The sequence below is a fragment of the Lagenorhynchus albirostris genome, chromosome 6, assembly GCF_949774975.1.
Source record: "Lagenorhynchus albirostris chromosome 6, mLagAlb1.1, whole genome shotgun sequence".
In the NCBI taxonomy this organism is placed as follows: Eukaryota; Metazoa; Chordata; class Mammalia; order Artiodactyla; family Delphinidae; genus Lagenorhynchus; species Lagenorhynchus albirostris.
The window spans coordinates 102,088,764-102,115,943 of NC_083100.1; the positions used below are offsets into that span (position 1 = coordinate 102,088,764).

Sequence of the window (27,180 nt, forward strand, 5' to 3'; positions counted from 1 at the left end):
CCTGATGTGGAACAGCAAACTGATCTGGCCCTGTAGGCAGCTCTCCAACCGAATCCGTGTCCGGGTATGGAACCTCAGTCTCAGTCAACTCCTGATGAGGCGGGGCCAACATCTGCACTGGAGACAAGGACGTTAAGTAGTTAAAGCCCACGGCTTCTGCCAGGGGTGTAAGAGCATGGGACAATTTGGGAGGGGTTCTGAGGCTTGTGAAGACCAAGCTTCTGTCAGCCGCGCGGGGTTGGGGGTCACCTGCACGGGGCCCAGGGCCCACTCCGGAGGCTGAACTGCTTGCACTAGAAGCCACAGTTGTTCCCACGTGAGGAAGAGCCGTGGCAACCAAAGGCGCAGCCGGGACATAACATGCGGCGGCTCCAGGGGCAGTGGCCCAGGCTACTGAGGAGCCGGAGCCACATCCTGCTTCCGAGCTGAACCGCTATGCCAGCGCTGATGCGACAGCTCACGTTAGCAACCGCGCGCCCCGCCCCCGCCTAACGTTCCACCCGTTATGACGTCTTTAGTGACGCCACCGTTATTAGCTTTGTGCGTAGATCCAATCCGCGCCACCACAGTGGGACTTTTTCCCAGATTCCCCAGGGCGCAAGCCATCCTTCCCCTTGCAAAGGTGACAATTACCTCCTGCCGGGCCCTCTTCCCAACCCTGCCCTGCGCTCCCTGGCCCCAAACTATGAGGAGGGATTTGGGCTGCAGACCCGAGTGGCCCCAAACTCCAGCAGCCCAGGGGTGGAGGGTTGTTGGGAAGGATGCAGAGCTTCCCGAGGAAACCAAAGGACCTGGCATTCTGGGAAATTCAAAAGTACTAGTCCAGTTCTGGCAATCTGAACTCTTCCTCCTCAAAGCTGAAGTCTGAGAGACATTCTTCCTCCCTTTGGCCACACGGCTGACAAGAAAAGTAGCTGACCTGCAAAATGAGCACCAGTTAGGGTGGGGGTAGGGGAACACACCTTATAATTATTCGAAAATGTTGCCATTTCCTCCAAACTCTCAGGATTCACGTCTCATTATTCATTCCCCACTCTGTTTTTAGGGGTCACTACTGAATCAGGGATGACTCCAGAACTTCTGTAGGAGGGGTTTGGGGCAGGTGAGCAATTCATTCTGGGAAACAGAGTCTAAAACCAAGTGAATGGCCCTTTACATTAGCATGGGAAAACTTCCCCCATCCCACCTTGTCTCAACAGAGCCATTAATCTAGAAAAAACTACAGTGTCACTTTTCAGAGGTCTACCCTGTGTGCACATATGGAGAAGACACTTTGGATGTTAAAGTCAGCATGTTAAGCAATTTTCTTGAAATACTGGAACTAGCACCCAGTTTACTTTCTTCACAGTTCTTTTTATAATCTATTTAATTTTAGTCCTTTTTAATTGTCTGCTATACCTTTAACACCTAAACTCCAAGAGAGAAGGAGCTTCATCCTATTTCCAGTGCCTAGCACTAAATGGAACTGATTCCAAGATTGGCCTCATTAAGAATGGATCTGTTGTTATAATCAGGTTTCCGAAATCTTTAGTATCAATACGGAATCCTTTCCTCTCACATTTCACAGGAAGCTAGACTTCTTAAAGCCCAAACGTGGATACGTTTGAAGTTTCCTTGACTGATTTAAATTGAATTAAAATAATTATTTTGTAAGGAAAAACTTTCAAATATTTTTCATTTTTCAGAACAAAACCACCTTTTCTTTCTCTACTTTCTTCTCTTGAAAACAAACTTTGCAACATTGGGGTGAGTTAAATAATCAGAAATCTAGCCCCAAATTAAGCTCTCAATGACATGAAACACATTTTTTGCTCCTTTTTAATAAAAATCCTATATGCAGTACATTAATGTTTTCTTTTCAAAATAACGTTGACAACTTAATCCCTAATTCGAGGCATTCATATAATTGAGTTACATAAAGGTTCTTCGGCAAAATATTTAACACAAGATATATATGTGATGCTCAGATCTGGGTAATATATCTCACTGGAAAGGCATGAATAGTTTTTAAACACTGTAGCATAATCACACTTAAGGCTATAGTTACTTGTTCCCAAATCCCTGCAATTCTAATTGAGGGGAGTTCTAAAAGGCCTGTGTCTTCTCCTGTGTCCACAACTGTAGACGTACACTGGTGGCCCTCAATCCTGCTCTCCAAACTTCAAATAAGGGGCCAGAGACAAGGCTCGGGACTTGGAAAAGTCCTAGAAATTCCCTGCTTCAAAAGCACTTTCAGAGTTTCACATTTCCCTAAGGACGACAGGGCTGAGTAGACATGCCAAAGTCTTCCAAATCCTGCTGGTTGTTTTGAATTATGGCTCCACTGGCTGTGTACCCCTTGAGCTTTTATCTCCACATACCTGAATTAAATCCTGTAGTTCCTCTTCGATTCTAGCATCTGTGACCTCTTCACAGGGTCTAGATGCCACAGCTGTTTTACCACTTTCTGAAATAAAGTTAACAACGATCAATTCAGAAGTTTTCTTGTTCTAAAACTTCCTTTATACAATGGTAGCACCCAATAATTAAACATTCTTTTGATCTCTAAAAGCAGAAAATAAGAGCATTTTCCTAGAAGTTCCCTCATCTGACACTTCAGTTTTTGTCATAATTATTTGTAAATAAATATATAAGATGTAACGACTTTGGTTCAAAAACCTTTATGATCTTAGAAATAAGAACTAAGGAATAACGACAGAGGAATTAAAAGCTGTGGAAACAAAAATGTTCAATCACAATACAATTAAATAGGAAGGCATTAGGTGCAGGTCAAAGTGAGCTCAAACCTGGGATAGATACCACTGGGCTATAATAGATACTTCCTATTAGAAGCAAGGCAAGTGCCTACTCCTTGGGACCAAAATTCTAACAGATACAATGAACAAAGCTTTGGAGGTAGAGACAGAGACAGAGAGCATTTGAACACTCTACTGGCAGAAACTGGCCCCTGTACATTTTGGACAATACAGCTTTCCTCAAGGCAAGCTAGAGCCACCAGGCTTTTTGGTCCAAGGAGTTTTTGGTACATATAAGGAGTACCTTGGCATATTAGGCACGAACAACCCAGGCATTTAGTTTGGTTCTTAAATGTTGTTACCCAGAGTTGACAGCTGATGGAGCTTCTGCCTGATGACCAGGGAAGTCAAACTTCACTTGGAAGGATTGCCCAGGCTGGAAGGCCAAGATCAATCCAGGGACAACTCTTACAAGCAAATAAGGTCTCTGACAACTTAGCTAGGATTTATCAGTCTCTCAGCCTGCAGGGCTGTGAAGCAGGGGAGCAATTCTGTTCTGGGAATCTACTAATCATAAAGTTTCCTTTGGGCACAGCCTGTGACATTCTCACCGCTGTATAACCCGATAGGGAACACAATCAACGCTCTTCAGTAGCATGACCAGTTTCAAGGCTCACAAAAACGTAGCCGATTATTATATAAGAATCATACTCACCCAATATATCAGAAATGAAAACTGAAATTAAACTGATTCCAAAAACATAATCTAATAAACTTTTCAACAAGAAAATAATGATAATAATAATAGTCAATATATTTTGTCTGCTTACTATGTTTCAGGCATAGTTCTAAGCTTTTCACATTCATCATCTCATTTACTCTTACAATATCCCCCATTTGGTGGTAAGCTGAATTACTAACGCTATTTGCAGATAAAGAAATTGCAGCTTAGAGATATTAAATACTTTCAAATGTCTCTGGCTACAAAAACCTAAAATTGCAACAACAACAACAACAAAATCTAAGAGACAATGTTAGGACTCAAACACAGGTGTCCAAGGCTTATAATGACTACACTATTCTGTACGATAAGCAAGCAATTGAGCAAGAAGTGGATCAAAAACTTTCTGTATGAACTGAGGCAAGTCATTCTACATCTAAACACTGGGGACAATAATATTTGCTGTCGTTTTTCTCATAAATGACACAAAGAACAAATTTAAGATTGCTGCTGTGAAAGCATCTGGTGATTGAAAGAATATGTAATGTTGTAGATAAACATTATTTTCATCCAATTAACTTTTCAAATAAGTTTATTTGCTCACTGAAAGTGAAGCTCTTCAACGACAATCAAAAAGGTCTTACCTAAAACCACAATCAGCAGTTTCTGGATGCATCTGTCATAGCTTTCTGAATAACAAGCTTCTGAGTTACCTTCCTTTTCATAAGGAATGATAACGACCCTAAATACAACCAAAAGAGGTGAATTTAAAATGTCTATCTGAAAAACTGATTTCTAGGTAGTATGTTTAAAACTAAAAATGCATCTGTGATTCTTAGAACATTACCTTAGTGATTAAGGGCAGGCACAACACTGGGGTACGGGTGAATGTCTCTGTTGCAGGTATACCCTGGCATGGCACATTTTTACTGCTCAGATCTATTCTGGAAGTTCCTAAAATACTCCATGGCAAATGCAAACCAAGAACGTGCCACTAATCTCATATTACTCACAGATTTCAAATGGACACGCTGAGGCTACACTGCTACAGACACTGCTCTCGTGTGCGTAAAGGGCTGGATTCATACAGTGAGATAGATTTGGTGGTAGTGCAGATGATCTGGCCTCTCCTCAACCACCACCCACTCAGGTGGATGGTGGAGCCTCCTCCACTCCATTCGCTAACAGCCTGGCCTCTGACTTAAAACCCTAAGCCCAAGTGCCACGGATTCTAGGAATAAACTCAGTACCAATCGGAATCCCCTTTCTAGGGATCTACATTTACATATTCTGCTCAGGCCCTTCTATAGGAGGAAAAGGACTGAACGTTTACACAAGAGTTTATTTCAACCTTCAGACAATGATTTTGTTGGGATAACTAAGGCCAGAAGACATCTGTATATCAAGGACTATTTTAGCACAAAACAAATTATTAACCAAAAAAACCACTAATTTTCCCTCCTCCTAAGCTTCTTGGCAGGCAGTCAGTTCTAAAATTCTAAAGTTTAAGGTGCTGTCAGGTATTGCCTAAGATAAAAACCTATATTGTCGGGCAGAAAAATTCTGCCCAGGGCTATAGTTGCTTAGCAAAGGTGATGATGTATCTGAAAAGTGCAGTTTCAGAAAGAAAGGAAAAAAGAGAAATCCCACTGCCTCACCTCCCCACACACATACATACTGGAAAACAGACCTTCCTCCAACTTATACAAAGGTTCCTCAGCCATGCCAACTCCAGGACTCCTGCACTCGTGGGAGGGAAACACCACCTCTAAAGCACAGAAGAACTTCAGGCTTTGCTTCTGAAGTGGTGTCACAATATCTGTATTTTCCCGTTCTTCAAGGTTAGAAAGATCCTGAAGCTGTTAGGATTTTGAAGTAAAGGCTAGACTTCAACATATTCTGTTGTTAGAAATAAAAACTAAACTCCAGCAATCCCAGATAATAGTTTAGGTATGCTATCCCTTCAAAATCAACTGAGACTTGCAAATGAATGACTAGATATGGACAACTATTTTTTATTATATACCAAAAAAATACTGGAGAAAATTATGGACACCACCATCCAAGTCATTGAGATTATCACTAATTCTAGGTGGCAGGCCAATGCTCAGATACTTCCATGTGGAAGTATCTCACATCTCCTCCCCAAAGCCCTGTTCTATTCTTCTCTCTAAAGTCTAGGAGTTCAATGTTGGAAGGAGTCTGGTTAGTCAAAGAAAATCTACAGAGTTTACCTTGATGATCCTTTTTGACCGCCCATGGAAACCAAAGTATTAATTTGCCAATTCTTGGCATCTGGAGCTGTTTAGGGCAAGCGTATTATGTTGAACCACCTTATGTCTGGTGCCGAGATGAACCTAAAGATATAAAAGACCTAAAAATATCACAACGCTACATAGAGACTTATTTTGGGTATACCTGAGACTTATCAATACCAATTTCATAGAGTGGTTGTGAAGATTAAGTAGGACGTTTTAAGCAATGAGTTCACAGTGAACCCTAAATAAATGTTATTTATTATTTTTAAGTCAGTACTTTTCTGCATCATTTACAGGGCTCCTGACTAACCAGAAAGTTCCCTGACCTCTGGTGGTGAAAGTGATGATGAAAGCAACCAAGGAAGCCCAGCAGAAGCCTATTATGGGGCTGGGGGTAAGGAAAGGAAGTGAACTCTTTTAGTCGTCTCATCCTGTAGTTCCTGCTTGAGAATATGACCGGAAGAGGAGGTAAGAAGGACCTGCCACTGAATTAGGACCTAAGTCTGTAGCACCCCCTCCCCAAGTTACTAAGCCTGTTAGAAGAGGGAATACGAATACCTCTATAAATGTAAATAAAGCAACCAAATGAATTAGAGGTTCATCTGAATTAACAAGCTTCTTTGAGAGTGCAAATATTTCCAGTCTTAACTCTCTAAAGAACTTACATATTACTGTGGATTTTTTACATCACTAGTTCTTTCTTAAATGTCTATTTCCATTTTGAACAGGGTGTAGTATATTAATATAGTCATAAAAATTCAAATAACACAAATAAAGTCAAAGCATTGTTAATTCTTTATTGATTTGTTTGTGCATCTTCCCCTGTCACTAATTTATGAGCTCCTTAAGTGCTTGAAGGAACCATATATTATTCTTTCCTTGTTACCAGAAAAAAGCATAGATCTTGGCATATAATAGAGTGATGGTCTGCTGACTGAGTGAATGAATGAGTATATAAGAAATTGAAATTACTTTCTACAACTGAAGCTGCATGCTGGGAAGGAGAAATGAAGATTAATTTTTAAATGTTGAGTGTCGCATGGGAGGCTAGGCCATGTACAGTGAGTCTAATGGAGCTGTCCTGAACAATTAGGAAGCTTCAGAAGGGCTCTGAGCTCCTGGGTAGTAGAGACAGTTGACATCCGGGATAACCTTGCCACAGTTCTTGTTGGCAAACATTTCCCTTCGTGCTACTGAGAAAAATTCAGATACTTTTGGCCTTTCCTTCATTTTATTTTAAGATGTTATTCTCTTTTCTCTATTTATAAGAAATACAGGGGAAAAAGATAAGAAGTATGTATAACTGCCAATAAATAAAAGAAAACATAATTGGATCTTCACTGCTGGTGCAGTGGTTAAGACTCCATGCTCCCAATGCAGGGGGCCCTGGTTCAATCCCTGGTCAGGGAACTAGGTCTCACATGCATGCTGCAACCAGGAGTTCGCACACCACAGTTAAGGAGCCTGCAAGCCACAACTAAAGGAGCCTGCCTGCTGCAACTGGGGAGCCCACGTGCCCCAACTGGGAAGTCCTTGAGCCGCAACTAAGGAGGCCGCCTGCTGCAACTGAGACCCGGTGCAACCAAATAAATAAATAAATAAAATTTTAAAAGAATGCATAATTAAAGTAGGTAACAATTTCAGGGTTGTGGGCATTAAACTAAGGCTCTGCATTAACACAGAAATCTAATACGAATGCCCTTTCCTCTGAACTCTATAGTGACTTGTAGAACATTCTATCAGTGACGGGCTTTATGCTGTGAAAATCTCAGAACCTAAGCTTATGGAATGGTCTTAATGTCCAATATAAGAAAAGAACTCATTACTCACAACTGATACCAAGTAACTGTTTCATAATCTTTCCAGGACCATCTGTAATATCTGAGTGGTTATGTGAAATGGTCGCAGGGTCTGCAAAAAAAACAATGCCTGAAACAAAATCATTTCAATCCCAGGGAGTACAGCCAGGATTGAAGAGGGTGTCAAACAGGGTACAGAAGTGGGAGGTAGTGTACCTGGAGTCCCATCTGAGGAGAGTTCTCAGATTCAATAAAGGTGAAATCAGTGAGTAAAGAAATATGGGTGAGAAGAGGCAGCAAGGTCAGTAGGAAGTAGCCAGAGCAAGAAGCCAATCAGAGAAGACACACAATTATAAAGGGAAAGGTCTGGGAAACCTAAGCCTCACTCACTTATTCAGAGGAACTGAAAAGATCCTTGAAAAAGGAATGGTGGCTGAATGGAGGCATATAATGAAATGTTAATTCTGGGGAAGTAAAATTGGATGGCATGTTGATATGGAATAAGGTTTCTACAATGCATTAAAGAATATTTTAACCATTTTCTGGAATCTGAAGGGAGTTCTGATTAGGCAGTTTGAGAGTGATGATGATGATGAAGCCTCCTTTATCTTACATCTGACAAAAGTTCGTCAAGCTCCGGACATCCCTGGTGGCACAGTGGTTAAGAGTCCGCCTGCCAATGCAGGGCACACGGGTTCGATCACTTGTCCGGGAAGATGCCACATGCCGCAGAGCAACTAAGCCCGTGTGCCACAACTACTGAAGCCCGCGTGCCTAGAACCCGTGCTCCGCAACAAGGGAAGCCATTGCGATGAGAAGCCCACGCACCACAAGGAAGAGGAACCCCCGCTCTCCGCAACTAGAGAAAGCCAGCGCTCAGCAACAAGACCCAACGCAGCCAAAAATAATTAATTAACCAAAAAAAATTTTGTCAACCTCACATATTTAAAATCCACATAAAAGTAAATATAAGGAAGACTCTTGTGAAGATTTCTTAAATTAAGGGGCAGCATAAAATGACATTGGGTTTAACATCAGTTAAGTTTGGGTTTGGCCTCTAGTTTCCACATTTACTGTCATGAACCTTAAGTAAGTCACTTAACCATCCTGAGTTCGAGTTTCTTCATCTAAAAAAAAGAAAGAACTGGGGAACTGGGGGATCAGTGGAGCAGTGCATCTGAGAGCATTCTGTACACCACAGTGCTGTACAAACGCTGGCCTTCCCCCCCCCCCCCGCCCCACGGGATCTTAGTTCCCCGACCAGGGATTGAACCCAGGCCCTCAGCAGTGGAAGTGCAGAGTCCTAACCACTGGACCGCCAGGGAATTCCCGATGGCCTATTAGTTTTAAATTCAGCACTTCATCCCAGTAGAGCGAGGAATTCCACATTTGGACCCACCTTCACTGGAGATGTGTGAAAAAGCTGCTTCTGGTCGCACGCCTTTTGGGTGCTGTGGGCATCCCTTGCTGAATAAAACTTGATGATGGCATAGAACCCAGGACCGGCCACTGCTGCGTTTGGGAAGACTCGGACCGAATACAGAAGGCCAAACTGGGAGAATACTGTGAACAGAGAATGCTGTAGGGTGGTCCCACGCTAAATAAGTGCAGTAAATTTCAGGCCCAGGAAACCAAACCGCCCATTCCCTTATACTCCCCCAGCCTTTCGCCACAGGCAACTGTGGTGAGGATGCAACTCCAAACACTTCTCATTTCATGAACAAGGTTCCCTCTGAAATCCTAAGCTTCGAGAAGCATTAAGAGGCAATGCCGGGGCTTCCCTGGTGGTGCAGTGGTTGAGAGTCAGCCTGCCGATACAGGGTATACGGGTTCATGCCCCGGTCCGGGAAGATCCCACATGCCGCGGAGCGGTTAGGCCCGTGAGCCGTGGCCGCTGAGCCTGCGCTCCGCAACGGGAGAGGCCATAACAGTGAGAGGCCCGCGTACCGCAAAAAAAAAAAAAAAAGAGGCAATGCCATCTGTTGGGAACTGTCTCTCAAAAATCTATGGGGAAGAGCTGACTGCTCAGGTCGGCTCTAGAACTACGATTCCTCTCAGCGGAGACCACAGGCAAATTAGGTACTAAAGCAGTACCCCGGGGCGCCCAGTTACTGGGGCGCGGGGCAGTTTCCTCCACCCCTCCCTCCGCCCCAGCTCGGCTCACTTGCAAGGCCTCAGCCGTGTCTCCAGAGTGCAGCTCCCACACCAGCAAGGTTCTCTCACCCACTGTGAGAACCGGAAAAGGTACGAACTCCACCATCCTACTGCCACTGCGCGTGCGCGGCTCGAGGCGCAAACGGACTGCGCCTGCGCACGCGCACTCGCGCGTTTTTAGAACCGGGAGCCTGAGGGGCGGATCCAGCTTGGTGGGAGTGGGACGAGGGCGGTGCTCGGACCTCTCCCTCGACCCTCCCACTCCGGGCTTGTCTCTTTCTCTAGGTCTGCTTCTGCAACCCAGGTGGCCAGAAGTCTTGGAGTTTAGCGCTTTTATTCAAGTGTATTTTTAGCGTAGAGTCCAAAGTGTGAGTTTACGGGATCGAATGGTGCAGCTGGCTTCATCTTCAAACTCCCAGAGAAGACTAGAGTACCAAGTAGTTAGCGCTAACTATCCACTGAACTTTAAAAATTTAGATTTCCCGACTCTGTGTGAGAAATGACCACCAAAGATGCAATCCTTCGACTTGAGTGTTTTCATGAGTCTTGAATATGCAAATCAAGGTATAACATTAAAGCCATCAACAGTCTAGTATGAAATTCTTAAAAAGCTATTTTCTAGCTCATTTTCCTAAAGTACCCCCAAATCACCGAGCACATTTCTCCATCCCCACGACTTTCTCCACCTCAATATATCAGACCCTTATCCCCACCCATTACCTACTTCTGAGCTCTTTTACTTCAAAAATTGTTGACTTTGGAGGAATTACTTGGATCTTGATACTGTTTTAAACCAATAACTATAGATTTATTATCCATATCATCCATTGCATTCATTGTATGTATCCATTTATTCATTGTATCCATTATCTGTGTATGGAGATTATCTCCATAATCTTCTCCAGATAGATTATGAACACCTCATGAACAATATTTACAGATTTATCATCCTTTTTCTGGTACCTATCACACTCATACTCTATTAGGTACTCAAGTATACTTGGGATTAATCCTTTGCGGAGCATGGGCTCTAGGCAAGAGGGCTTCAGTAGTTGCAGCACGAGGGCTCAGTAGCTGTGGCTCGCAGACTCTAGAGCACAGGCTCAGTATTTGTGGCACACAGGCTTAGTTGCTCCGTGGCATGTGGGATCTTCCCAGGCCAGGGCTCGAACTCATGTCCCCTGCATTGGCAGGCGGATTCGTAACTACTGCTCCACGAGGGAAGTCTGGAAGGCGGATTCTTTACCACTGGACCATCAAGGAAGTCCCAGGATCAGCGTTTTAAAGAAGCATCCCAGAAATGTTTGAGTGTAGAGGGCCACAGACCATATTTTGAGAAATGATATTTCCCTATGGACACCTTTCCTCTGGCAGCCCTTTTAAATGGCAGCTATGTTCTCTCCGATGCTGCACTGCCTGCAGTCTACCCAGCTTTCAGCTTTCATTGCAGTGAGAACATTCCAGAGACCAACTAAGGATGAACTCCAGGTGTTTCTCCAGTCACCTCTGGGGCTGACTGCATGCAACCAGTACCTCACCTGCTGCCCAACTACAGTGACACCTTCCAGATTTGTGACTGAGCTAGCTCTCCACCATGTTATTCTATGTAGACACCACCTGCCTTTTACAAAGACTTGGACACCCATAAGCCTATAAAAACAAAGGAGTAGGGCTCCAGGACTTCTCCAAGTACAGGCGGTGCCTCCTCACCATACCTGTATATGGACGCATGTTGGATAGTGTTGGTTGGCTCTTGACACCCATTTCTACCCCCTTCTCTGCAGGTGCTGGAAGCCTGGGAACCATATTTCACAGATCCCCTCGACAGCAGGGTTCTGCCAATAAAATGCACTTGTGTGAAATTTGGAAGGTGGAAAGCAGATGGAAATCATTCTTTCTTCCTCTGCAGCAGACTCCATATTCCCCATCTAGTCACCACCCTTGGGGCTTTGGGGCTGCAATGACCTCATCAGTGGTTTCCCAAAGTTTCCTGACTTCTGAGTGGCAGCAGCAGTTTTGGAGTCTATGGAAAGCAGCTGCGATGAAGTAACCTGAAGGCTAGTGCTACAATGCCCCCATCCCCAACTTTCACCACCATTAGCCCCTTCAATGCTAAGCACCAACAGTTTGGATATAATCTTTCTCTCTTTCTGGCTTTTTTTTTTTTGCTTGAAATATCTAGAGGTCTTTCTATTTTCTTGTCTATGGTAGTTTTAAAATATATCCGCAAATTCTTTGACTCTTCTTTCCTCAAAAGGTGGAGTCTAAATCCCCTCATCTTGAATGTGAGCTGGAACGAGTGACTGACTTCTAACCATGCTATGTGGCAGAAGTGGTGCTATGTGCCTTCTGAGGCCAGGCCATAAGAGGAATAATAACCTCTGTCTCTCTCTTGGACAGCTCCCTCTGGAGGAAGCCAGCCATCATGTAGTGAGGACAATCAATCAAGTAGCAGGTGGACAGACAGGCCCATGCAGGGAGGAAATGAGGCCTCCCTCTAACAACCAGCACCACCCTGGCAGCCAGGTAAGGGAGTGAGCCATCTTGGAAGTGGACCCTGCAGCCTCAGTCCAGCCGTCAGATGACTGCAGCCCTGGCCGATATCTTGAGGACCTCATGAGAGACCCAGAGCCAGAACTGCCCAAGATATTCCTAAAGGTTTGACACAGAAACTGTGAGCAATAAATGTTTTTTGTTGTTTTGAGCCACCATTTTGGTGTGATCTGTTACATACCACCAGATAATCAATACACTGTCTGATTCAGGGGTTGAAACAGACAGACTTGAGACCCTCAATATACTGAACTGGCATATTAATGAATGATGCCCTCGTAACGACTGGGGACTTCGGTCCTGGGCTCCAAGTCTTATCCTCTACCACAATACTTGCCATGCCAACAACCCACAGATTTTCCTGGACACGAAATTCCTCAACCCCCTACTGTGCAAATATACAGTAGGGTTTTATTGTTCGTGGGGGAACTTATAAGCAGAACAGTAACAGAGTGTACTCAATCCCCCAAGCTTTCAGAGAAGGGGATTAGACCAGACTTACCTGGATTGTGTATCCCATGACCTGTTGAGTTCCCGTAGAGGAGGAGACAGCCAGGAGTGCATCACAGTTACAGGGATGGTGAGGCAGGGAACGTCTGTACTACTAACAATGGCAACTGCTTGGTGACAGAAATGGTCACAGTAGGAGGGGGAGCCTATTTCTCCATTGCTCTCTCTGGTACCTGCTGAGCTAGCTTTTTGCTGAGCTACTGAAAGGGGAAAGGAATGAGTGTCCAGGACTACCCGAATTATTTCTCATCACCTTCTGGATTCCCAACACCTTACTGATCTCCATTCCCAGGTTACATTTGGACCTTATCATCATCTGGAATTTGTCATAAAATATCTTAAAAGTACAATCTTTCATTCTCTGAACATAAGCTCTTGTCCTTTCAGTTCTCACTCATGTGTATCCACCATACATGGTCTTCAGTTGCATCAAAACCTCTGGTCTGGTGCCCCATTTTCTCCCAGTTCCTACTTGGTCTAAACACCCAAGTTGACCTCTCGGCCTCTCTACTTTTAGGCCACCATCAAAGTACTCTTTATAAAACTCGAGCTTGGTCATGTCCCTTCTCTCTTTAAAACATTGTAGTTTGTGCTCTGTTCGCTCAAGGCCATGTGCCTTGACCAGGCCCTCTGGGATTTGTTCTCTGCTCGCCCGCACAGCCTCACCTACTGCCATTTCCTCCTTGTGCTTCATGCTTGGGAACACCAGACTGCACACACTTCAAGCCCACCCAAGATTTCATGCCTCTTGCCTCTGTACTGTCCTCCATCTAGAATGCCTTTCCTTCATTTCATCCTCCCAAGAAACTTCTGTTTGGCTTCCTTCTTCTTCCCCTCCTCTAAGACATCCCTCACATTTACTCCTTTCCAGCCAACCAAGAAGTGAACCACTTCTTGGTACACTGCCATTGTCATGTCAACACACTGTCTTCTATGTATAATATGTCTTCAGGTGTCTGTGCCTTCTCTCAGTCTTAGGGCCCCACAAGAGCAGGGACTTTGTCCTAACCAACTCTTTCCCCAGCACCAGGCACAGTGTCTGGCATATAATCCAGGCCCAGAACAAGTTCTACGTTTTTCATGGACCCTCCCTAGTTTCCTAACCTTCCCTCCTCTAAATCCTACAATTTTCTTCTCTGTATCACTTTTGCCCTAATCATATATGGTCTCATTTATTATCTTTTAAAAAGTGACTCATTTCTCTGACAGATTTCATCGGAATCAAAATTTTCATTCATTTAGTATCTGTTGGCCTTGTATCTCCCTCTCCCCTTCTATCTCTCAGGTCTTAGTAAGGAGTTGGACTCTGAGCTAGTTTGTCCATCATAAGATGGTGACAGAGGCAGCCCCAGGCGGCCATGTTTTGTACCACCTGACCCTGGGCACCCCTCCTGCTTCTGGGCCACGGCCAGGGATGAGTCCCTGATGCAAGGAGAGACAGCTCACTCACAGGCTGCCCAGGTGAAGTCTCTGGCTCTGGCAAAAACACTGCCCAATCTAGGTCAAGCTGGGCAAAGCAGAATCTTACTCTTGGGAATTTCAATTTACAAATATGGTAGGGTAGCATTTGAGACTAATAAAAAATTGTACAAATCTGAGGTAGTATGATACGAAAAATATTATCTAAGCCTCATTTATGTACCGACTTTGAAATAATGGAAATCTCCCAAAATAGGAACCTGGAGGTACCCGGGACCCTGGTCCGCACGCTGGGAAGCCCAGCAGTACAAGGATCTCTACCCCTGGTTTCTCGTCAGCTCCCTGTCTTTGTGATCACCTCTCTTATTGAAATCGGACCCCCACTCATTACAGAGTTTGAGCGGGCATGGGGACCTTCCGCTCTTGTGACCTAATAGTGTAACCAAAGTGCCTAGTACTGTACCTGGTCCGTAGCAGGTGCTCAATACACAGCAGCTGCCTCCTTCTCCTCATCATTACCGTTGTTATCAACTCTTTGGTGGCAAACACAGCTTATACTTCTCTGCATCCCTGTTGGAGTCTAACAGTTCTGGGCTCCAACCTTAACTCACACTTTTGGACGTGGGGCCTTGGGCCCTTGAGCAGATTACCTACATTCTTTAAACCCTGTTTCCTATCTGTCAAACGAGGATAACAAGATATGCTTCCATGGATTGTTGGGCTAAATAAGACCATAAGATGCCTAACCCAGGTCTTGGCACCAAGCAAGCAAGTGGTAAATGTTAGCTGCTGCTGCTTCCTATTGTTAGTAGTATTAGTCATGCGCCTTAAACACAGTAAATACTTGTTGCCTCACTGAAGTCACCACCCAGAGAAAAACACTTGTTTTTCATTCTCAGTAAGAAACTTTGGGAGGTGACTTGGGCAGGCACTGAGAGAACAGATGTCTCTCGTGAAGCATCAGCAAACTAATAAATCAGAAGAACTGATGGGCCGTTCACTTTTCTCGGAACCCCACCCAACCGGCAGAACCTTCTGGGCTGTCTCCCAGGCCCACTGATCCTCTGGGGGACCGTGTGCTATCACCCCATGGCTTGCACCGTTCTTCACCTCACATTACTAAACCGCCAGTACTCTCTGTGGTCATTTAGGTACATTATCAAATCGTGTTCATCCAGAATTTCTTTTACTCATTAATGTATTTAACTCTCACTGACTTAATAAATGTGATTAATGACTTTCTTGGCAGGAGCGGAAGAGCCTTTGCACCTTCCTCAGGTGGCACTGTCTTTATATAATCACTTGGAATCATGCAGCCCGGGGCCTGTGCTGGGTGAGGCAGGAGGTGGGTAGGTTTGGTGCTGGGCTGAGCTGTAGGGAGCCGAGCAGCACACAGCTGACCCGCAGTGGGGTCAGGAGAGGCCAGGGCCTGAGGAGGGCCGTCTTGGGCAATGGCTGCTCTCACACGTTCTTCTTTACCCTGTCTTTCTGGCACCTCCCTGCTAGTTATCCAAGGGTTGGGATTTTTTTTAAAGAAAAAAAACAACCTAATGGGAATTTTCCACCAGCTTGAAATGGTGGAGAACCCCCTACCAAGACAGGGTACACATTTGTCATGAGTTTGAGAACCTGGAAGAAAAGTCAGGCCTTGGCTCCACAGTGGAGGGAGGCCCAGTGATCCAAATATTCTGGCAACCACAATGACCGTACGAGAGGGGCCAGAAGTAGATAATCCTCTATGGGCAGGAGGTCGAGCATGTTGTAAATAACTGGTACTTGATGAACCAGGAGACAGAGAACCAGAATAAATTGTTATTTGATTTAATGATCTATGCCCCTTGAGGATGGTATGTTTTCCAGTTCCCCCGGACAGATGATACTGGGGAAACAACGCAGGGAAGCCCCTCTTCATCCTTCTACTCATCCTCCTTTGCCCACATTTCCTCTTGTGGAAGTACTGGCTACCATGAAGGATTCTAGTTTCAGCTCTGCTTCTTCTTGCAGGCCCTTGTTATTGGTATATAAATATTCAACTATTTACATTTTAATTCCTTACCACATGGTTAGACTTGGTTATGAATTTATACATTTTAATATGAGAAAAATAAGTATTTTACAAGCAATGCTGAAAGCCAATATTAAAAAATAAAATCTGCAGGTGGCTTGAGGCAGAACAGCGCTCACTCTGTGGCAGTCTCATCTGCTGTCTCACTTTCCTCACCCGCCTCTTCATCAATCCAATATGCAGCCAGAAGCTTCTCTGCTGGGGCTTTGATGACTTCCCTGGGGTAAGATGAATAATGCCAAGGCTTTTACTTTTGAAAGGAACAATTATAGTTTTCATTATTTCCTCATTTTAGATGAGAATTTTATACTGTCCCCTATCATTTACCCTGCATCCTCATAGAATATCTCATCCTCATCAGAAGACTCCCTGTCGTGTAGCTTTTGTGCCATGTTTTCCTTGCATGTGGCGTTGAGAGGCCTATACGTATTCCTAAGTCAAAGTGGCCGCCTTCTCCCGAAAAAGCCCTCCTAGAACACAGAAAGGGAAATATTAATTCTGCATCTACCCTGCTTTCTCTGGCCACAGTACTTTATCCTCCTCAAATTTACCTGACTCTCACTTTCCCCTGAGCTTCTCTTACGCAGCAGAAATCGAAAAAAGCCCCTTGGAGGAAACACACACAGTTAGTGTTACATGTCATTTTTCATCTCTCTCACAACTCATTAGCACTGAGCTACTAGCTCTTTGGAAATATAAGGCAGTGAATGGTACGAGAGAATTAATGCACATCACAACTGTCTAATGTGTTACTAGCCTGAGAAGGTCCAGGGACAAATACAGCTTATTCTATGACTACAATATGAGCTATATGTCATTAGGAGCCCTTGGAGAGGATTTATAAAGAAACACATTTTATGTACTTAGAAGCAAACCCACTTTTTTTATTCATTGTTGACTGTTTTTTTTTTAACATTGAGGTAATTGATGCTTAGTCTAAAGAAGCTATAAATGTGTTCAAGGCACAGTAGAATAGGATCTGTGGTTCTTCTGGAAGGGTGATAAATCATAGTCACCATTAGCCTGGCTCTCCTTGATCAAAAGGTGTGACAAGTTGAGCTTAGGAAATGAACCACCATTGCCTACTGTGATTATGAATCTGAGGTTTAACAGGCTTTCCTGAATCATCTACAGCTTTAAGAGATATCTCAGTCTGAGGCTTGTGCTATCAAAAAATGTCAATAAAAAGAAACGAAAATGAGCTATTTGTAATGAGGTGGATAGACCTAGAGTCTGTCATACAGAGTGAAGTAAGTCAGAAAGAGAAAGACAAATACCGTATGCTAACACATATATATGGAATTTAAGGAAAAAAATGTCATGAAGAACCTAGGGGTAAGACAGGAATAAAGACACAGACCTACTAGAGAATGGACTTGAGGATATGGGGAGGGAGAAGGGTAAGATGTGACAAAGCAAGAGAGGCATGGACATATATATATACACTACCAAACGTAAAATAGACAGCTAGTGGGAAGCAGCCGCATAGCACAGGGAGATCAGCTCGGTGTTTTGTGTCCACCTAGAGGGGTGGGATAGGGAGAGTGGGAGGGAGGGAGACGCAGGAGGGAAGAGATATGGGAACACATGTATATGTATAACTGATTCACTTTGTTATAAAGCAGAAACTAACACAGCATTGTAAAGCAATTATACTCCAATAAAGGTGTAAAAAAAATGTCAAAAAGTGAATTGCATAAAAATATCAGGAATATTAACTGTTTCTCCACTTTCTACTGGAGTTAATCTAGCAAAAGGAGGCAGCACACTCCTGTGAACAATTATTCATTTAAGACATATTTCATAAACATTTATTGTGTACCTTGTGTCTGTCAAGCACTTGGGTTAAATGGACACATGTGGTCCTTTTTCTCAAAAATCTTACTATCTGTATTGGAGTGGGTAAAATAATAAATAGTACAAGAAGACAGGCAGACATTAGATCGAATCCTCTCATCTGAAAATGTTAAAATTTATGCTCTTAGTTTCATTATCTTTAAATTGGTAAATATTACCTCTTATAGAAATAAAGTTAAAGAGACCATGTCTCTAGAGTGCCTATCATGTGACAAAAATTAGGATGTCAGGAGTTTTAGCACTTTTCCTGTGTTCTACCATTTTTTCTTGACAAATTACCCTTCTCTTCTTTCTCCCTCATAACTGATCAAGAACTGAAGGCAAAATTTACTTTATTAGGGGACAGTCCACCCTGCCTAGATTCTCCTGTATTCTCCCCGTACTAGGTAGGACTCACTGACTGAGGCAGGATGCTGGGATGGAGCATAGACTAGTCCATCTTGGAGGAAATAAACATTTTTCCCTCAAAGGAAAAGAATCACCTTAAACCTAGGGAACATTGATGCATATGCTTTTTATTTATTTTTTTCCCATTATGGTTTATTATAGGATGTTGAATACAGTTCCCTGTGCTATACAATAGGACCTTGCTGTTTATGCATTCTATATATATTAGTTTCCATCTGCTAGACCCAAACTCCCAATCCAACCCCTCCCTGGCCCCCTCCTCCTTGGCAACCACAAGTCTGTTCTCTCTATGTCTGTGAGTCTTTTTCTCTTTCGTAGATAAGTTCATTTGTGTCATATTTTAGATTCCACATATAAGTGATGTCATATGGAATTTGTCTCTTTCTGGCTTAACGTCACTTGGTATGATAATCTCTAGGTCCATCCATGTAGCTGCAAATGGCATTATTTCAGTCTTCTTTATGGCAGAGTAATACTCCATTGTGTGTGTGTGTGTGTGTGTGTGTGTGTATCTTCTTTATCCATTCATCTGTTGATGTACATTTAGGTTGTCTCTGTGTCTTGGCTATTGTAAATAGTGCTGCTATGAACATAGGGGCGCATGTATCTTTACGAATTATAGTTTTGTCTGGATATAATGCATATGCTTTTTAAATCCAGGAGAAAATATTTACCATTATCTAGCCCAGGTGTGCATTAGAATCACCTTGAGGACCTGGTTAAAATATGTGTAAAAACTCTGATGTAGTAAATCTCAGTTGGGCTTTTCTGTTTAAAAAATTGTTCAAAGGTAAATAAGAGTATGTAAATAGGATATTTACAATTTCTAAGAAAGGCTAAAAGAAAATGGAGACCAAGATGTGGTAACATTCAGAGATAGTTGAAGAAATGGAGTCACCTTGTAGAGAAATTGTGGTCCTTGTGCACTGTTTGTGGAAATATAAAATGGTGCAGCTGCCATGGAAAACAGTATAACAGTTCACCCCAAATTAAGAATGTAATTACTATATGATTCAGCAATCCCACTTCTGTGTATATACCTAACAGGATTGAAAGCAGGGTCTCAAAGAGGTGTTTGCACAACATGTTCATAGCAGCATTATACATAATTGCCAAAAAGTTGGCACAATCAAGGTGTCCGTCGATGGATGAATGGATAAACAAAATGTGGTGTGTACATACAATGGCGTATTATTCAGCCTTAAAAAAGGGGAATTCTAATGCACGCTACAACATGGATGAACCTTGAGGACATTCTGCTAAGTGAAATAAGACAGATGCAAAAAGACAAATGCTGTGTGATTCCATTTCTATGAAGTACCTAGAGTAAAAAAATTCATAGAGAAAGAAAGAAGGTTAGTTGCCAGTGACTCAGGGGAAGGGGAAATGAGTTGTTTAATGGGTGTAGCATTTCAGTTTTGCAAGATGAATAGAAATTTTGAGATTGCTTGTCCCAAAATGTGAGTGTACTTAACACTACTGAACTGTATTAACCTCAAAATGGTAAAGATGGTAAATTTTATCTTATGTATATTTCACCACACTTTAAAATAACTGATAAAGAGAGGTCATCCTCATTATATATATCACAATTATGTCAGACTAATTCATCACAAAGGTATTTTAATATCTATAATTTTGGTTATAAATTTCGGGGCAGCGAGTTTATTTTTATTTTATTTTTAATTTTTTTAACATCTTTATTGGAGTATAATTGTTTACAATGGTGTGTTAATTTCTGCTTTATAACCAAGTGAATCAGCTATACATATACATATATCCCCATATCTCCTCTCTCTTGCATCTCCCTCCCACCCTCCCTATCCCACCACTCTAGGTGGACACAAAGCACAGAGCCGATCTCCCTGTGTTATGCGGCTGCTTCCCACTAGCTATCTATTTTACATTTGGTAGTGTATATATGTCCATGCCACTCTCTCACTTCGTCCCAGCTTACCCTTCCCCCTCTCCATGTCCTCAAGTCCATTCTCTACGTCTGGGTCTTTATTCCTGTCCTGACCCTAGGTTCACCAGAACCTGTTTTTCTTTTTAGATTCCATATATATGTGTTAGCATATGGTATTGTTTTTTCTCTTTCTGACTTACTTCACTCTGTATGACAGACTCTAGGTCCATCCACCCCACTACAAAACTCAATTTCGTTTCTTTTTATGGCTGGATTATATTTCATTGTATATATGTGCCACATCTTCTTTATCCATTCATCTGTCGATGGACACTTAGGTTGCTTCCATGTTCTGGCTTTTGTATATAGTGCTGCAATGAACATCGTGGTACGTGACTCTTTTTTAATTATGGTTTTCTCAGGGTATATGCCCAGTAGTGGGATTGCTGGGTCATATGGTAGCTCTGTTTTTAATTTTTTAAGGAACCTCCATACTGTTTTCCATAGCGGCTGTATCAATTTACATTCCCACTAACAGTGCAGGAGGGTTCCCTTTTCTCCACATCCTCTCCAGAATTTATTGTTTTAGAGTTTTTGATGATGGCCAGTCTGACTTGTGTGAGGTGATACCTCATTGTACTTTTGATTTGCATTTCACTAATGATTAGTGATGTTGAGCATCCTTTCATGTGTTTGTTGGCAATCTGTATATCTTCTTTGGAGAAATGTCTATTTATGTCTTCTGCCCATTTTTGGATTGAGTTTTTTGATATTGAGCTGCATGAGCTGCTTGTATATTTTGGAGATTAATCCTATGTCAGTTGCTTCATCTGCAAATATTTTCTCCCATTCTGAGAGTTGTCTTTTCGTCTTGTTTATGGTTTGCTTTGCTGTGCAAAAGCATTTAAGTTTCATGACGTCCCATTTGTTTATTTTTGTTTTTATTTCCATTTCTCTAGGAGATGGGTCAAAAAGGATCTTGCAGTGATTTATGTCACAGAGTGTTCTCCCTATGTTTTCCTCTTAGAGTTTTATAGTGTCTGGCCTTAAATTTAGGTCTTTAATCCATTTTGAGTTTATTTTTGTGTATGGTGTTAGGGAGTGTTATAATTTCATTCTTGTACATGTAGCTGTCCAGTTTTCCTAGCACCACTTATTGAAGAGGCTGTCTTTTCTCCATTGTGTATTCTTGCCTCCTTTATCAAAAATAAGGTGACCATATGTGTGTGGATTTATCTCTGAGATTTCTATCCTGTTCCTTTGATCTATATGTCTGTTTTTGTGCAAGTACCATACTATCTTGATTACTGTAGCTTTGTCGTATAGTCTGAAGTCAGAGAGTCTGATTCCTTGGCTCTGTTTTTCTTTCTCAAGATTGCTTTGGCTTTTCAGGGTCTTTTGTGTTTCCATACAAATTGTGAAATTTTTTGTTCTAGTTCTGTGAAAAATGCCAGTGGTAGTTTGATAGGGCTTGCATTGAATCTGTAGATTGCTTTGGGTAGTATAGTCATTTTTACAATATTTATTATTCCAATCCAAGAACATGGTATATCTCTCCATCTGTTTATATAATCTTTAATTTCTTCCATCAGTGTCTTATAGTTTTCTGCATACAAGTCTTGTGCCTCTTTAGGAGGTTTATTCTTAGGTATTTTATTCTTTTTGTTGCAGTGGTAAATGGCAGTGTTTCCTTAATTTCTCTTTCCAATTCTTCATCATTAATGTATAGGAATGCAAGAGATTTCTGTGCATTAATTTTGTATCCTGCTACTTTACTGAATTCATTGATTAGCTCTAGTAGTTTTCTGGTAGCATCTTTAGGATTCTCTATGTATAGTATCATGTCATCTGCCAACAGTGACAGTTTTACTTCTTCTTTTCCAATTTGGATTCCTTTTATTTCTTTTTCTTCTCTGATTGCAGTGGCTAGGACTTCCAAAACTGTTTTGAATAACAGTGGTGAGAGTGGGCAACCTTGTGTTGTTCCTGATCTGAGAGGGAATGTTTTCAGTTTTTCATCATTGAGAGTGATGTTGGCTGTGGGTTTGTCATATATGGCCTTTATTATGTTGAGGTAAGTTCCCTCTATGCCTACTTTCTGGAGGGTTTTTATCATAAATGGGTGTTGAATTTTGTCGAAAGTTTTTCCTGCATCTATTGAGATGATCATATGGTTTTTCTCCTTCAATGTTTTAATATGGTTTATCACATTGATTGATTTGCATATATTGAAGAATCCTTGCATTCCTGGGATAAACCCCACTTGATCATGGTGTATGATCCTTTTAATGTGCTGCTGGATTCTGTTTCCTAGTCTTTTGTTGAGGATTTTTGCATCTATGTTCATCGGTGATATTGGCCTGTAGTTTTCTTTTTTTGTGACATCTTTGTCTAGTTTTGGTATCAGGGTGATGGTGGCCTTGTAGAATGAGTTTGGGAGTGTTCCTCCCTTTGCTATATTTTGGAAGTTTGATAAGGATAGGTGTTAGCTCTTCCCTAAATGTTTGATAGAATACTTTTAATTTTTTAAGTATAGTTGATACACCATGTTGTGCTAATTTCTGCTGTACAGTGAAGTGACTCAGTTATACACATATATACATTCTCTTTTTATATTCTGTTCCATTATCCTTTATCCCAGGCGATTAGATATAGTTTCCTGTGCTATACAGTAGGACCTTGTTTTTTATCCATTCTGAATGTAATAGTTTGCATCTGCTAACCCAGAACTCCCAGTCCATCCCTCTCTCTCTCTCCCCACCCCCTTGGCAACCACAAGTGTGTTCCCTTTTACTGTGAGTCTGTTTATGTTTTGTAGATAGTTTCATTTTTGCCATATTTTACATTCCACATATAAGTGATATCACATGTTATTTGTCTTTCTCTTTCTGACTTGCTTCACTTAGCATGATAATTTCTAGTTGCATCCATGTTGCTGCAAATGGCATTATTTCCTTACTTTTTTATGATTGAGTCTTATTCCATTGTATATATGTACCACATCTTCTTTATCCATTCATCGGTCGATGGACACATAGGTTGCTTCCATGTTTTGGCTATTGTGAATAGTGCTGCTATAAACATAGGGGTGCATGTATCTTTTTGAATTATAGTTTTGTCTGGGTATATGCCCAGGAGTAGAATTGCTGGATCATATGGTAGTTTTACTTTTAGTTTTCTGAGGAACCTCCATACTGTTTTCCGTAGTAGCTACACCAACATACATTCCCACCAACAGTGTAGGAGGGTTCTTGGGGCAGCTAGTTTAAATAGAGATTATCCTGTTGTTGCAGAGATATCCACATGCAAAAGAGAATTTACTGTTTTATAATTTTAATACCAATCCAATAAGATGTATTTATTGCATATTCACAGCGTTTCATAACCTTTAGTCATCGGGAGAAAGGATAAAAATGAATATCGAAAAGGTGACTACCTGACTGTATTCTAAGGGTCTTTATATAGTGAAGTCATAGCTCATAACACATTAAGGGAATTGACACAGTTGCTTTGTAAAGTCAGACATTCTGGAATTGTTCTAGAATAAATCTTAGCTGAAAATTAACTCAAGAAATTCGGAGCACTGACACCAGTAAGAAAGGAGAATGAGCTTTCCAGCAACATACTAGGTCAGTTGGATCTACTATAATTGTTCTTAAATGCTCACCTAGCAGTTGCTTTAGTAATATACTTCTCCAGGGGGAAAATGGCCAAGCAGGAAAACCTGAGTGTCCTCAGCTATTTCTCAGCAGTGATGTAAGTCTTTTAAATCAGGTCTGTCGAGTTTCACGTTCCTACCTCTGAAGCTGTTGGGGATGGCCTAGAGAAAGGCAAGTTGAAAGGCAGCTATCGAAAGTGGGTTCAGGGGGGTGGCCACACATGTGCAGCCTGAGCCGGGTGATTGGATGGTGCTGCCGTGGCAGGAGCAGTGCAGAGTGGGGTGGCCGCTGAAGGTGCCTGACCTGTTCTGTTCTGTTCTGAGGCCAGCGGTGTGATGGGGCAGGCCAGGGACCATATACACCTGAGATAGACTGTGGAACAGCACAAACCAGAGGTAGAAGTCCCAATCAAACATAGAAGGATAGCCTCACTGAGCAACCAAGAGTGTCACCTGTACCTGAGGCGATCTCAGCAGCAGCAGCAAGTCCCTGTGGTGGATTTCCATGCAGAATTGAGACAGGCATTCTAAGCTGAGATACCAAGAGGTGGTTAAAGCAGTATTGGAACACCCAGGTAGCTGATTTCAAGAGAAAACAAACAAACAAAATAAAAACAGGCTCTATCTGCTGTTTGAAGCTTCTGCCCCAGCTTGCATTGTTTGGTGGAGAACCTTCGACTTACCTTAATCTGTAGCCTTCCCTTAGGTCTTAAGGATCCTGAAACTTTCCTGTGGACATTGGATTTGGTGGAGCAGCAATCATGACTGTGGGGAAGAGCAGCAAGATGCTGCAGCACATTGACTATAGGATGAGATGTGTCCTGCAAGATGATTGGATCTTCACTGGCACCTTTAAGGCTTTTGACAAGCATACGAACTTGATGCTCTGTGATTGTGATGAGTTCAGGAAGATCAAGCCAAAGAATTCGAAGCAGCCAGAGCGTGAAGAAAAGCGGGCTTTGGATCTGGTGTTGCTGTGCCAGGAGAACTTGGTTTCCATGACTGTGGAGGGACCACCCCCCAAAGATACTGGCATTGTTTGGATATCTCTTGCTGGAGGTGGAGGAGGCCCTGAGATCAGCAGAGCAGCTGGCAGAGGTGTTCTACCTGGTGTTCCAATTCCCCAGGCTCCTGCCCTGTCTGAGGGGTTGGGGGTGAGGCATCCCAACAGGTAATGACCCTACAGGGAAGAGGCACTGTAGCAGCTGCTGCAGGTGCTGCTACTGCCAGCACTGCTGGAGCCCCAGCTCAGTATCCACCAGGACAGGGGACTGTCCCCACACCTGTTGGTTGAGCAACGCTACCTCCAGGAATTATGGCTCCTGCACCTGGCATGGGACCACCCATGGGCCCACCAATTAGGCTTCCCCTACTTGAGGGACTCCAATAGGCATGCCCCCTCCAGGAATGAGACCCCTTTCTCCAGGAATAAGAGGTCCACCTCCACCATGAATGTGGCCACAAGACCCTAGGATACTATTGATCCTTCTTAGTCACATTTTTCCTGCAGTGCATCTTGTGGAATGTGTGTAGTGTTTGTGAGCTTTTGTCCCCTCTGCTGCATTAATATCAGCTAATAAATGCATAGAGCAATAAAGAAAAGTGGGTTCAAAAGGAGGTAGATGAACTTCATCTAGAAATTTCAGAGATTGATTGGGGATTGAGACAACTATCAAGAGGAAAGGTGTGGACCCAAATAGAGAACCAATACTGGCAAAATTAAGGGGAAGTAGGTCAGAGGAGACAAATAATGCGAGATAACAACACATAAATAACATTTATGAACGATAGACTACATCCCAGGCACTCTTCTAATCACTTTACTTGTATTAACTCAGTGAATCCTTTCAACAACTTTATGTGATAGATACTTACATTATTCCCCAATGTCTTACCTCGTATCATCCCAAAAGGAGACCTGGGGACAAGGATTTGGATTCAATCCCCGGGCAATGATATCAGGTGCTCTGTCTTCTATGAGAGAGTGGAGAAGTCAGTCAAGGAAGGGAGGAAAACCAAATAAGTTCTGTTAATTAGTGGTGTCTGCCATGGGCAACCAGGGCTCCAAATGCCACTGGAAATGCTGTATAGAATATGTCTCAGCATTGTTCCACTGAGGGACAGGGAAGCGTTAGATTTTATCCGCCAGTTCCTACCTTTCATTAGTTGAGGATTGCTTCTGAGGCATTAATTCCTAGGCACTGTCATGTTATCATATTCCAAGACATCATCAGGAAGAGAAGCAGTCTTTGGTATATAAGGAGCTGCAGATGGTGTCAGAGCAATGACAGCATCTGCTTCACTGAGTTTGCATATGAGGAACATGGGACACAAAATTAACATCATTCAGTTTGGATTTATTCTAGAAATAATGACCATTGACTGAAGCTAGGTTTCTATATTCTGCCTGTGTTTACATGGGTAACTCAGTGCAGCTAAAGCTGATGAAACAGACAAGAATAGAAAGACATCATACGCATGAAATCCATAGCTAACAGTGAGACACAGTTCATTGGTTCATTCATTTATTCAATCATTTGTACTTTCATCCAAATATTTACTAAGTGCCAGTGTTGAGTTTAGTAGTGTTTTGTGCACTGGGGATGGGGTGGGGAGAGGGATATAAGGAGAACAATTATGACAAGATTTCTGTTGTCATGCAGTTGGCATGTTATTGGAGAGACAAAATAAATAATTTCAAATGATAATGAATACGTTGAATAAAATAGACATCTACGTGACTAATTACAATGCTAATAGTTACTCAGAGCACCAGCAACTTGCCATAATTGCCAAAGAAAAAGTAAACATCCACTTCTTACCAGAATTAAACTCCTAAATATGATACTGAGGACTGTTTAGTTAGCAGGTGGATGGCGGTACAGCAAAGGAATGGTGGATAAAGAAATTGGAAACACATTGCCAGCAGGGCTTGGTGCATGCCTGCCCTGATTAGAATGATGAATTGTGATGTTTTGAAAGGAAGAAAATGGTTGTGTATACTATCCTATATTTAACTTTGCATAAAAGATTAAAAGCATATCATCACATATTCTGTATCATTCATTTTAGTAGGCTGAGTGTGTGCTCAAATATGTGATAACTCTAGATCAGGGATTAAGAACTTCTTCAGGACA

The 27,180-nt window shown here is 42.4% G+C and overlaps 3 pseudogenes; 2 read left to right on the top strand and 1 right to left on the bottom strand.

Moving 5' to 3' along the window:
- Positions 1-817: 817 nt before the first annotated feature.
- LOC132521863 (RAD52 motif-containing protein 1-like) lies at positions 818-9,773 on the bottom strand (annotated as a pseudogene).
- Positions 9,774-24,379: 14,606 nt separating this feature from the next.
- On the top strand, positions 24,380-24,598 carry LOC132521864 (SNRPN upstream reading frame protein-like; annotated as a pseudogene).
- A 109-nt stretch (positions 24,599-24,707) lies between these two features.
- On the top strand, positions 24,708-25,495 carry LOC132521867 (small nuclear ribonucleoprotein-associated protein N-like; annotated as a pseudogene).
- Positions 25,496-27,180: the final 1,685 nt, after the last annotated feature.